This window comes from Gekko japonicus, unplaced genomic scaffold (genome assembly GCF_001447785.1).
Source record: "Gekko japonicus isolate JY-2015 unplaced genomic scaffold, Gekko_japonicus_V1.1 scaffold1872, whole genome shotgun sequence".
In the NCBI taxonomy this organism is placed as follows: domain Eukaryota; kingdom Metazoa; phylum Chordata; class Lepidosauria; order Squamata; family Gekkonidae; genus Gekko; species Gekko japonicus.
The window spans coordinates 1-9,206 of record NW_015159770.1 but is presented as its reverse complement, the minus strand read 5'-3'; positions in this window follow the sequence as shown (position 1 = coordinate 9,206).

Below are 9,206 nucleotides of genomic sequence, written 5' to 3'. Positions count from 1 at the left end.
CGGGAGCCAAACCGGAAGCCAGGGATATTTTGAAATCTTAGCATGTATGCTGCTTTATCCATCTGCAGCTGGATTAACTCTTGTTCATAATCTCTCTGCTTTTCTTCCATCATTCTCATGTTTTCTTCTATTTCACTGGTCTTCTCCTCTGTCTTCTCTTTTGCTTTTTTCAGTTCTCCAATCCCTGCTGTATTTTCAGCTATTTGCTTTTGCATAACCTGTGTACTATTTGCAAACTGCTCCGTTAATTGTTTCATCTGTTGGAGTAACTGATCCATTTGCCCTTTCAGCGGATTCACAGCATCAGAAATCATATTTTGCATTTCTTTGGAGGCAGTTCCTGTTAGCTTCCCCACTGTAACATTACTTCCTGGTGATGCTTGTATTTTGGTCTGCGTTGTTTTAATTTGAGACATTTTTGCCACTTCCTCTGAGCTTAATACAAGTTTCACAGTCTGTCTCAGCTCTTTTTAGGTTCTTATTTAGCTTTGCCTCAAATTTGGCTTTTTTTCCAGAACAATAGTCTCTTTATTTTGACTTGTTTAAGATTATCACTGTCTCTTGCCTGCCAAAATTCTTGTTGGCTTCACGCCTGGATTTTTGTTATTGTTTACAATCCGTTCAAGATTATCACTTCCCAGTTCCTTTAGACATGATCTCTATTAACCATAGGGGGGGGGGTGATCTTCCCTTTACACATCACCAGTAGTCTTACAATCGATTATACTTTTACTCATTGCACCCCCCTTCTAAATCTTTTCTTCTGCCAGTCCCCCCCTATCAAGAAGTTGGCACATTCTGACATAGCTGGTGGGATTGCCCAGTTATTCTGGCAAGACGTTTTAGCTAGGATCGGTAAAATGGTAGGTCAGGTCATCTCTCCTACCTTAGATCTGGTCCTACTCGAACTGTAGTCTGACTGCACACTGAGAAAGGATATGAAGGCTATGATTTCTACCCTACTGTTAGTGGCAAGGCTAACCATTGCTTTCAAATAGAAAGCCAAGGAAGCACCAACTATAGAACTATGGTTTGAAAAACTATGGACACAATTTGTGGTGGGAAAGATTGCTGATCTAAACCCCCACTCCTGTGAGTATATGGGCAGCACCTTTGTAGTTACCTGGCTCCCAATACTGCAATATTTAGCTGAGAATGAGAGTATTCCATCTAATGTACACTATCAGGACTGGATTCATTTTTGAGTGTTTGGTAGTTAACTGCCTCTTGAGGGGCTTATGATCTAGCTTAATGCCCTCAACAGTATGAATATGTTACTTATCTTCCTATCACCATATATATGTTATTAGTTCTTTCCTTCACCTGTTTTTTCCTGACCATATATTTTTGCAATATATTCAATACATTTTAATAATTAAAAAATAATAAAAATAAATAAATAGAAGGCAGTCCATAGACTACTCTCATTCTTTGTTTTGTAACCTAAAGGAAGAACTATTGTACAATCACAAACAGTACCAAGACATTTGAAAAGTATCTCTTGTTCCAAGACAATCTAGTTCTTAGCAGTTTATTAATTTTTTTTTAAAAAGACTATTCATTCACAAAAAAGCTTGTTCCTGAAGACCAGGGTACTTGGACAGAGGTCAACTCCATCTTCCAAAAACAAACAGCTAATGGCAGCATAATGATGTCTGAAGTTCTAACAGAGAGTTATTTTTGTACAGGGCATAAAATCCTAAATACAGTGGTCCGCACCAGGCCCAATGGTGGAAAACGTCCAGAGAACGTTGACCTCATGATGAGTAACTTTGCAGGTGCAGCATCAGCATTTCCAATGACATTCACTGGAGGAAAGTTTATGGGTAATGGTTTGAAATTATCTAGATAAGATGGTCAAATTTCAGAATATTTTGAAGGTTCTTTTGTTAAATCAGGCCTCTCTAATAAGAATTGAAGGGCAGATTGAGACTTACATTTTCAGTGATCAGAAACTACTCACTTGATGACTGACAGCTGAATGTGACAAATGCCCCCACTGAGAAAAACAGGGAGGTGAGCTTAGATGGTACCAAAGTTCTGCTTAAGTTGCATGTGTGGCAGTTATCAAGTTACAAATCTGCATGCCTGAATTGGCTCAGGTGTAAGCAAATCTCTTGATGTAGAGAAAGACTGCTTTTATGTTTCACAAAATTTTTCTTCAGGTAGAACAGAAAAGTTGTACAAAAACAAATATCAGGTTTTTTTTTGCCATCACGTCACAGCCAACATCTGGCAATCCTGTAGGGTTTTCAAGGCTAGAGACATTCAGAGGTTGTTTGCCATTGCCTCCCTCTGCATAGCAACCCTAGACTTCCTTGGTGGTCTCCCATCCAAGTGGACTGACCCTGCTTAAATTTCTGAGATCTGAGGAGATCAAGCTAGCATACGTTACCCCCCAAATATTGTGCATGTTTGAAAATCAAGCATTAGACAGAGATATGGATATGCTGTCTCTCTTTTTATTTGCCTTTACTAGTTTACTTTGTATGAGTCATTAAACCACTATGGTTTTTACAACCTTCCCACTCGACAGCGAGCCTACATTTATCTGTCCCTTGGTCTTCAGGTTTCCCCCTTCCCCTCAGAAGCTTGTTCCTAGGAAACCCATGGTCCAGTTGTGTGGTGTTGGCCACTGGGTCAGGCTTGCAATCTGTGGTTCCCTAGCAACGGCCACTTAGGGAGTCTGTTGCTTAAAGCTACAAGTGCTTCTTTTATCATTTTTGTTTTTTAAAGCCCCCCAATGTTTTTTTTTAGTTTTCACATTTCCCCCCAAACCTGGAGCTCTTTTTTAGGTCTGTAGAAAGATCTGTCTTGTTCATTTATAGCTCTGTTCACACTGGATTTAAGTATCCAAAGATTTGGCCAACTTCACTATTAGAATATAAGCTGTTATATAGGTATATATAATATATATGGGAATCAAGGCCAGGATCCAAGGAGTAGCACAATTAATTTTGCATGTCAAAAGGTGCTTTGAATTTGTGTTTCTCAAACAGCATGCCTGCCCCCATTCATATCACACCACAACCCCTTTTTTAAAAAACCCAGGGGAATTTTGAAACAGTCTGATATGGCATGAAGGTCAGTTCTCCATGACAAAATAACACATTAGGTATATGGTGAGCGTTGGGCTCTGTTCAAGCTTAGACTAATTCTGAAATCCCAGCTACAGTTTTTAATAATTCAGGGCCTATCTGTTCTTTGTACTAAGGAGACGACTCTTTGTGGCTTCAAAGGAAATAGCCCTTGCTGAAGCTGATGTGGCAGGATGGCCCATTTATCTTAAATGTGCAGCCTCGTGCAAGCTTTATTCCATTAGGTAAAAACAGGATCTTGAGATTCATCCTTCACTCACCAGTGGGACAAGAACACGTTCTCTTCTTCTGGGACACTTCAGCCCCACAGTATGCTGCATTAACTTGACCCAGGTTAAATAGATAGATGAGGGTTTCTGAAAAAGTGGGGAAGCAACAGGAAATGTTTTAATGTGATATTTTAATGTCTCTCTCTGTATATGTCTTAATAGAACTTGATCCATAGCCTTAGGCCCATTATGCACAAACATCTTACTGTAGATTTTCATTTTTTAAATAATTTGTTTATTGGATTTTCAAATATAAGAGGGGGAAAAAGAATATATATAATTTACACACATCACAATATTTTCCTTAAATACATTAGTTAATTATACATTTCATCCACATCTCATTAATTATAATAATCCAAGTTACCACGCATATCAAGTTCATCTTACTCACTCCATTAACAAGGTTTACAACATCTCATAATTCATTACATCCACCTTCTCACACCTAAACCTTTTCCCAAGCTAACTGAACTATTTCCATAAAGCTATTCTGTTCATTTAACTCTTTTATGGTCTTCTTTCCTGTTTGTTCTACTCACCAGACCAGTCTATTAAAAATCCTTTCTTTCCCCATGAAAAATATGATTTATTGGCCTTCCTTGTTCTACAACAGTCTAACCTCCATTCCAAACTAACAGTTTTTTAATCTTGTAATTATAACTAAATCTCATTACACTAAAAAACTCAGTTGTAAACAAATCACATTTGCTTACTTCCTAGTATATTACCGGTCATGAAAAGCATTCATACAATGTTTCTGATAAGATATTTATTTGCAGAAACTCTCTGTTTATCTAATTAACACATGTCTTATTCCTAATTATTTGGTTATGAAAGAACTTCTATATGGGAACATTTTATACTCAGATCAATTTCCCTAGAGTTCCATTTTTGTTAATAAATGTTATTTCGTTAAGAGATTTTATTCCAAAACAGAAATTTATCTACCATGTGCAACCCCTCTCCTCTTTTTTCCTTTTTATCCTTGAATCCCATATTCTTTCATTATGTTAAAACTCATTTTATCTTTTCCATAATGCATTAGGAAATGTTGTTTAGGTAGAGAAATCATGGTAGGAGGACTTCTTGAATCAGGGAATGACAAAAGTGTAATCTTTTCTTGACTCATCATACTATATATGCCTCTGTTATCTGTTGTTAAATTCAATAAAATATCAACAAACAAGAACAAAAGTCTCTCGTAATGTGATGTTGGTATCCTGCATACTTGTCTCCTCCATTGGTCCTCTTCCATATTTGTATGTTCCATAATTCAAGTGCTAAGCCTTGTATGGCAATCTCACCCTCTTCCCTCCCTCACGCACAGGATTTTCCCTTTCTCCTTCTTCTTCTTTCTTGCTGAGCAGCCCCATATATTTTTTCTTCTTATTGGTTTATCTATGGATGTGCCACCTAGTCACTTTAATATATCTGTTTTGATGCTGGCCCAGACCAGGGAACTGAGGGAAGACACAAAATCGCCTTCTTATATTCAGCTTCTGAAATGGCACACGAGAGGCTTTTGAAAGTTCAAAATAAACAAAACGTTTTATTTAACTTAGAGGAGAAAAGGTCAGATGGAATTAGGGGTAGGGGATCCTCTCTGATCTTTTCACTCCTTTTGTCTCCTTCCCAGTCCACAGTCAGTGCTTAGCTGTCTCTTCTTCAACTGTCAGTTCCCTAATGCCATTTCTTAACTGATTCTTTCAACAGAATTCTGTTTGAACAGCCTGTCACTCAGAAGTTCTCAGACCCTGTTAGGCATTAACTCTTGACACCTTGCTAGAGATTTCAAACATTTCCTCACTTTGTTGGGCACCCTGCCAGTTTATAAATGAAACAATTACAAATATCAAAGTGAGTATAACATTCTTATATCAGAGATGAATAAACCCTTTATAGTAATGCCATAGGACTTTCTTCATGTTCTTCCTTTTGTCTCACACCCTCTCCTTTTACTTGCTGCTATGCAAGCAAAACTGAATTTAAACTGAATTTAAATAAAATAAATAAGATACTACACAGCAGACTCATGTGATCCTAACTTAAATAATCTCAGTTACATAATGAGTAAATTCGTATACATAGGCTCATTTTTAGACTCACAAAATGACAGGTTTCCAGGAACTGTACTTTCACAAAGGGATAGTCCAATGGGAACTTTATGGCCACTTTGCAACCCTTTATAGTCTTTTAATCTTTCTGAAAACCTAGTGGCTGCAGAAACCACTGTAAAAGACCAAGCATTTAAATGGGGCTTATGTCTGACAGTCTGATTATTTTTTATATATTCTGTTTTCTTTTCTTCAGCATGGGAATTATAGATCCTCCAGCAAGGACAAAGATCTTAAAAGAATCATGGGACTTAAAACCATATATGGAAGCTGTTGCTGCTGCAGTTGATGATATTTCTCCATCCTTCCTGGGTGAAAGAGTACTATTTTGTTGTTCAGTCGCACAGTCGAGTCCGACTCTTCGCGACCCCATGGACGAACTCTCGCCAGGCCTTCCGGTCTTCCGCCGTCCTCTGAAGTTGGCTCAACTTCATGTTCGTTGCATCGATGACACTGTCTAACCATCTCATCCTTTGCCGTCCCCGTCTTCTTTGACCTTCAATCTTTCCCAGCATCAGGGTCTTTTCCAGTGAGTGCTCCCTTCTCATTTGGTGGCCAAAGTATTTGAGGGTTAATGAATACGGTTTTGACTTCCACCCACCTTGGCAGCCTGCTGGGAAAAAATGAATCTCCTTCAGTCTTGTTAAGCAAGCAGCCATTCTAGAACTGATAAGGATGACATGTGATAGATGCCTGCCTGCTTCCTCTTATCTCTCCCGACTCTTTGAAAAGTTCCTTGGGCAAAAAGAAAGAAAGAAAGAAATAGGGAGGAAAAAATTTACCAAGGTATTGGGGGAGTAAGGTTCCCCCCCCCCTGTTAGATGAAAGCAAGGCAAGGGGTTGAATATTCTTTCAGAGTCCTGTCTGGCCTGGTCCTATCTTGTTTGGACCATTGGTGCCACTGGTTTGGAGTTAGTAGTGGATATAGTGATGACCCTGTGCACAGGTGGCTTTAAAGGTGGGTTAGAGAGATTCACGGAGGAGTGGTCTGTCAATAACTACTAGCCATAGTGACTAATGAGAACCTCCATATTCAGAGGTTTCAGTGCTAGCAGGTAACAGCCGTAGAAGGCCTTAGCCTCCAAACAGAAGAGAGCAATGAGGGCCCCGGTCACACAGGAGGATTTGCCCCGCAAGAGGGACAGATCGGGGGCGCATCAAGCACACCGCAACATCTGGGAAGCATCACGCACCCATCCCCGATCCGTCCCTTCGGCCCGAAAATGCACATTTAAAAGGTACTAGCAACAGAGCACTACCTTCCGGATGATGTGCGGCAACTCCAGGCGTCTGGTCGGGGAAGCGCTGGTAGCCCGTCGCAGCCAGCGCCGTTCCCCATCCCACGCATGCGCACAACTGTGCTACTGCCGGTTTGCTGCACAACATTTGATCAGCTGCCAGAGCATAGAGCCGTGGGGGCACGTCAGATTGCACTCCCGCGGTTCTTTTTGCTCCGGCTCTAATTTGCCTCCTTTTGGCAGTGGATCATCCCGCTCGTTTGACCGGGATCAAGGATGATCAGGGGCCTGGGGACCAAGCCCTACGAGAAAAGTAGGGTTGCCAAGTCTGGCCCACAAGCCGGCGGTGGACTTACAAGGAGGCTCGAAGAGAGGGGAGGGAAGAAGCGTGACGTTCCTATGCCCCCTCCAGGTGACGTACACGTCAGGGATGTCAGTGACGTGCCTACATCACCCGAAAGTGACATACACATATTGGTGACATCGTGGGGGCTACACTCTGTTTTGGGGGCAAAACTCTATGGTTTGAAGCTAATTCTACCATAGAGTTTTGTCCAGAGTGTCACCAGATGTTAGGCACTTTTATGTAGTGGCCCATCACTTGTGGCCCCTCATGGATCACTGCCTTGTCGTGGCGAGGGGGCTTGCGCAGTTCAATGAAGCTGTGGGCTATGCCGTGAAGGGCCACCCAAGACGGACAGGCCACAGCAGAGAACTCAGACCAAGCGTGATCCACCTGGAGAAGGAAATGGCAACCCACTCCAGTATTTTTGCCAAGAAAACCCCATGGACAGTATCAAAAGGCTAAAAGATATGACGCCGGAAGATGAGCCCCTCAGGTCGGAAGGTGTCCAATATGCTACTGAGGAAGAGCAGAGGGCAAGTACAAGTAACCCCAGAAAGAGTGAAGCGGCTGGGCCAAAGCCGAAAGGACCCTCAGTTGTGGATGTGTCTGATGGTGAAAGGAAAGTCCGATGCTGCAAAGAACAATACTGCATAGGAACCTGGAATGTAAGATCTATGAATCAAGGTAAGCTTGACGTGGTCAAAAATGAGATGGCAAGACTGAACATCGATATCCTAGGAATCAGTGAACTAAAGTGGACAGGAATGGGCGAATTTAACTCAGAAGACCATTATATCTACTACTGTGGCCAGGAATCTCGTAGAAAAAATGGTGTGGCCTTTATAGTCAACAAGAGAGTGCAAAAGGCAGTACTGGGATACAATCTCAAAAATGACAGAATGATTTCTGTCCGATTCCAAGGCAAACCATTCAACATCACAGTAATCCAAGTCTATGCCCCAACCACTGATGCAGAAGAGGCTGAAGTGGACCGGTTCTATGAAGACCTACAACACCTCCTAGAACTAACACCAAAAAATGATGTCCTCATCATCATAGGGGACTGGAATGCTAAAGTAGGAAGTCAAAAGGTAACTGGAATAACAGACAAGTTTGGCCTTGGAAAGCAAAATGAAGCAGGGCAAAGGTTAACAGAGTTTTGTCAAGAGAACACACTGGTCATAGCGAACACCCTTTTCCAACAACCTAAGAGGCGACTCTACACATGGACATCACCAGATGGGCAACACCGAAATCAGATTGACTATATAATTTGCAGTCAAAGATGGAGAAGCTCTATCCAGTCAGTAAAAACAAGACCTGGAGCTGACTGTGGTTCAGATCATGAGCTACTCATTGCAAAATTCAGACTTAAACTGAAGAAAATCGGGAAAACCACGAGGCCATTCAGGTTTGACCTAGATCGCATCCCTGATGAATATACAGTAGAGGTGAAGAATAGATTCAAGGGTCTGGATTTGATAGATAGAGTGCCTGAAGAACTATGGACAGAGGTTCGTGACATCGTACAGGAGGCAGCAATCACCACCATCCCAAAGAAAAAGAAATGTAAGAAAGCAAAGTGGCTTTCTGATGAGGCTTTACAAATAGCAGAGGAAAGAAGGAAAGCGAAAGGCAAAGGCGAAAAGGAAAGATTTACCCAACTGAACGCAGATTTCCAGAGAACAGCGAGGAGAGATAAGGAGGCCTTCCTGAATGCACAGTGCAAAGTACTAGAAGAAAACACTAGAATGGGAATCTCTTCAAGAAAATTGGAGAAATCAAGGGAGCGTTCCATGCAAAGCTGGCCATGCCTTTTGATACTGTCCATGGGGTTTTCTTGGCAAAAATACTGGGCTGGATTTAAATACTTTGTCCTTGTCATAAGGGTAGGTTGCTCTATAAAAATATTTTTCAGTGGCAAGGTAACATCTGTTCCTTCATGGACAGCTTCTAGAAGAATCCTCACCTTCCCAGATTATTAAAGCAATTCTTAGGTTTTCCTCAGCCTGTGTTTAAATGCTGAACTTTCTGATCAAATATTTGAATTCGTAGCTATGAAAACTTAGATACTGCAGACAACCTCATTTTTCAAGAGATATGTCCACCATGAGTGAGGAATTCAAGGAGCCTGAGAC